The following is a 5,176-nucleotide window of genomic DNA, read 5'->3' as shown; positions in this document are numbered from 1 at the left end:
ACCAGGTATGAAGATACTGATCATCGAATCTCGGGCAAGTAACATATCGATGACAACGTGAATAATGTATGTTGTCATTACGGTTTGACTGATAAAGATCTTCGTAGATTATTTAGGAACCAATATGAGCATCTAGGTTCCAATATTGGTTGTTTACCGAAGAGGTGTCTCGGTCATGTCTACATAGTTCTCTAGCCCATAGGGTCCGCACGCTTAACGTTCGATGACTATTTTGTATTATATGAGTTATGTGATTTGGTGACCGAATGTTGTTCGGAGTCCTAGATGAGATCAAAGACATGAAGAGGAGTCTCGAAATGGTCGAGAGGTAAATATTCATATATAGGACGATAGTATTCGGACACCAAAAGTGTTCTGGGGGTATCAGGTACGTATCGGGTCACCGGAAGGGGTTCCGGGCAAACCCCGACAAGCTATAGGGCCCTAATGGGCCAAGAGGGGAAACACACCAGCCACTAAGGGGCTGGTGCACCCCCCATATGGGCTAGCCAAGTTGGAGAAGGAAAGGGGAAGAAGGAAAGGAAAAGGGGAATAGGATTCCCCCTTTCCCTTCCTACTCCGAATAGGAATAAGAAAGGGGGAGGCCGAATTGGGAGGACCCCAAGTAGGATTCCTCCTACTTGGGGCGCCCCCTTGGCTGCCTATCCTCCCCTCTAACCTATATATATGTGGGGGGACCGCTATAACACACAACAAACATTGTTAGTCATGTGCGGCGCCCCCCTCCACAGTTTACGCCTCCGATCATATTCACGTAGTGCTTAGGCGAAGCCATGAGCGGATCACTTCACCATCACCGTCACCATGCTGTCATGCTGACGGAACTCTCCCTCGACACTTTGGTAGATCAAGAGTTCGAGGGACGTCATCGAGCTAAATGTGTGCAGAACTCGGAGGTGTTGTATGTTTGGTGCTTGATCGGTCTGAACAAGAAGATTGACTACATCGACCGCGTTTTCAAACGCTTCCGCTTTCGGTCTACGAGGGTACGTGGACACATTCTCCCCCTCTCGTTGCTATGCATCTCCTAGATAGATCTTGCATGAGCATAGGAAAATTTTTGAAATTGCATGCTACATTTCCCAACAGAGAGGAGCTGCCAAACGAGGCGCCCAAGTAGGAGGAATCCTACTTGGGGTCCCTCCCAAGCCGCGCCTCCTTTCCTTATTTGGAGTGTAGGGAAAGGCATGGGAGGGTGGCACCCCCTTCCTTTCTCCCATGAGAGGGAAAGGCAGGAGGGGCTAGCCCTCCCCCTTTTACTTCCCTAGGGCTGGCCAAACAAGGGAGGGGCGCACCAGCCCATTTTTGGGCTGGTCTGTCCCCTCCTTTGGCTCATAAGGCCCATAACATGTCGGGGGTGCCCGGAACCCCTTCCGGTGACCCGATTCCTTCCTGGTACGTCCTGAAATACTTCTGGTGTCCAAATACCATCGTCCTATATATCGATCTTTACCTCTCGACCATTTTGAGACTCCTCGTCATGTTTGTGATCTCATCCAGGACTCCGAACAACATTCGGTCACCAAAACATATAACTCATATAAGACTATATCGTCAATGAACGTTTAGCGTGCAGACCCTACGGGTTCGATAACTATGTAGAAATGACCGAGACACCTCTCCGGTCAATAACCAATAGAGGAACCTGGATGCCCATATTGGCTCCTACATATTCTATGAAGATCTTTATTGGTCGAACCGTTATGGCAACATACTATTGGGGAACGTAGTATTTCAATTTTTTTCCTACAATCACGCAAGATCTATCTAGGAGAAGCATAGCAACAAGCAAGGCGAGTGTGTCCACGTACCCTCATAGACCGAAAGAGGAAGCGTTTAGTAACGCGGTTGATGTAGTCAAACATCTTTGCGATCCAACCGATCCAAGCGCCTCCGTGTTCAGCACATGTTTAGCTTGATGACGTCCCTCGAGATCTTGATCCGGTTGAGGACGAGGGAGAGTTTTGTCAGCACAATGGCGTGCTGACGATGATGATGAAGTTACCGATGCAGGGCTTCACCGAAGCACTACAATGATATGACTGAGGTGTGTAACTGTGGAGGGGGGCACTGCACAGGGCTAAGAGAAGACTTGGTGTGTCTTTGGGGTGCCCCCTCCCACGTATATAAGGAGGGAGGGGGATGAGAGGTGGCTGGACCAAGGGGGGTGCGCCAAGGGGGGAGTCCTACTTGGACTCCCAGTCCAAGTAGGATTTGGCCCCCTCCTTTCCTTTCCGGAGAAGGGGGGAAGGGGAAAGAGGTGGAGGAGAAGAAGGAAAGGGGGTCCGCCCCGAACCCTAGTCCAAATCGGTTTGGGCTTGGGGGGCGTGCCTCCACCTGGCCGCCGCCTCCTCTCTCCACTAGGGCCGATGAAGGCCCATTAACTACCCCCACCCCCGCCCCCGGGGAGGGGGGGGGGTCCGGTAACCCCCCGGTACTCTGGAAAATATCTGAACCTTTCCGAAACCATTCCGGTGTCCGTTAAGTGTGGGGGAACCATTTCGAGACTCCTCGTCATGTCCGTGACCTCATCCGGGACTCTGAACAAACTTCGGTTCATCAAATCACATAACTCATAATACAAATCGTCATCGAACGTTAAGTGTGCAGACCCTACAGGTTCGAGAACTATGTAGACATGACCGAGACACATCTCTGGTCAATAACCAATAGCGGAACCGGGATGCTCATATTGGCTCCGACATATTCTATGAAGATCTTTATCGGTCAAACAGCATAACAACATACCTAGTTCCCTTTGTCATCGGTATGTTACTTGCCCGATATTCGATCATTGGTATCATCATACCTAGTTCAATCTCGTTACCGGTAAGTCTCTTTACTCGTTCCGTAATGCATCATCACGCAACTAACTCATTAGTCACATTGCTTGCAAGGCTTATAGTGATGTGCATTACCGAGAGGGCCCAGAGATACCTCTCCGATACACGGAGTGACAAATCCTAATCTCGATATATGCCAACTCAACAAAAACCATCGGAGACACCTTTAGAGCATCTTTAGAATCACCCAGTTACGTTGTGACGTTTGATAGCACACAAGGTGTTCCTCCATGAAGGAAATATGCCCTAGAGGCAATAATAAAGTTATTATTTATTCCCTTATATCATGATAAATGTTTATTATTCATGCTAGAATTGTATTAACCGGAAACATAATACATGTGCGAATACATAGACAAACAGAGTGTCACTAGTATGCCTCTACTTGACTAGCTCATTGATCAAAGATGGTTATGTTTCCTAGCCATAGACATGAGTTGTCATTTGATTAACGGGATCACGTCATTAGGAGAATGATGTGATTGACTTGACCCATTCCGTTAGCTTAGCACTTGATCATTTAGTATGTTGCTATTGCTTTCTTCATGACTTATACATGTTCCTATGACTATGAGATTATGCAACTCCCGTTTACCGGAGGAACACTTTGTGTGCTACCAAACGTCACAACATAACTAGGTGGTTATAAAGGTGCTCTACAAGTGTCTCCGAAGGTAATTTTTGCGTTGGCGTATTTCAAGATTAGGATTTGTCACTCCGATTGTCGGAGAGGTATCTCCGGGCCCTCTCAGTAATGCACATCAGTATAAGCCTTGCAAGCAATGTGACTAATGAGTTAGTTGTGGGATGATGCATTACGGAACGAGTAAAGAGACTTGCTGGTAACGAGATTAAACTAGGTATTCAGATACCGACGATCGAATCTCGGGCAAAGTAACATACCGATGACAAAGGGAACAACGTATGTTGTTATGCGGTTTGACCAATAAAGATCTTCGTAGAATATGTAGGAGCCAATATGAGCATACAGGTTCCGCTATTGGTTATTGACCGGATATGTGTCTCGGTCATGTCTACATAGTTTCCGAACCCATAGGGTCCGCACGCTTAAAGTTTGGTGACAATCGGTATTATGATTTTTTGTGTTTTGATGTACCGAAGGTAGTTCGGAGTCCCGGATATGATCACAGACATGACGAGGAGTCTCGAAATGGTCGATACGTAAAGATCGATATATTGGACAACTATATTCGGACACCGGAAGTGTTCCGAGTGGTTTCGGATAAAAACCAGAGTACCAGGGGGTTATCGGAACCCCCCGGGGAGTTAATTGGGCCTCATGGGCCTTAGTGGGAGAAGAGGACGGGCGGCCAGGGCAGCAGCGCGCCCCCTCCCCCTCTAGTCCGAATTGGACAAGGAGGGGGGCCTTTTTCCTTCTCCTTCGCTCTCCCTTCCTTCCCTCTCCTACTCCAACAAGGAAAAGGAGGAGTCCTACTCCCGGTGGGAGTAGGACTCCCCCCTTGGCGTGCCCTCCTCCTGGCCGTCCGCCTCCCCCCTTGCTCCTTTATATACGGGGGCAGGGGGCACCCTAGAACACACAAGTTAATCTGTTGATCTATTCCAACCGTGTGCGGTGCCCCCCTCCACCATATTCCACCTCGGTTATATCGTAGCGGTGCTTAGACGAAGCCTTGCGTTGGTAGCAACATCATCACCGTTATCACACCGTCGTGCTGACGGAGCTCTCCCGTGAAGCTCTGTTGGATCGTTGTTCGCGGGACGTCATTGAGCTGAACGTGGGCTGAACTCGGAGGTGCCGTACATTCGGTACTCGGATCGGTCGGATCGTGAAGATGTACGACTACTTCAACCGCGTTGTGCTAACGCTTCCACTTTCGGTCTACGAGGGTACGTAGACACACTCTCCCTTCTCGTCGATATGCATCACCATGATCCTGAGTGTGCATATGATTTTTTTTGAAATTACTACGTTCCCCAACAGTGGCATCCGAGCCTGGTTTATGCGTAGATGTTATATGAACGAGTAGAACACAATTGAGTTGTGGGCGATACAAGTCATACTGCTTACCAGCATGTCACACTTTGGTTCGGTGGTATTGTTGGATGAAGCGGCCTGGACCGACATTACGCGTACGCTTACGCGAGACTGGTTCTACCGACGTGCTTTGCACATAGGTGGCTAGCGGGTGTCAGTTTCTCCAACTTTAGTTGAACCAAGTATGGCTACGCCCGGTCCTTGAGAAGGTTAAAACTACACTAACTTGACGAACTATCATTGTGGTTTTGATGATTAGGTAAGAACGGTTCTTGCTAAGCCCGTAGCAGCCACG

The sequence above is a fragment of the Triticum aestivum genome, chromosome 1A (assembly GCF_018294505.1).
Source record: "Triticum aestivum cultivar Chinese Spring chromosome 1A, IWGSC CS RefSeq v2.1, whole genome shotgun sequence".
In the NCBI taxonomy this organism is placed as follows: Eukaryota; Viridiplantae; Streptophyta; class Magnoliopsida; order Poales; family Poaceae; genus Triticum; species Triticum aestivum.
This window is presented reverse-complemented; position numbering follows the sequence as displayed.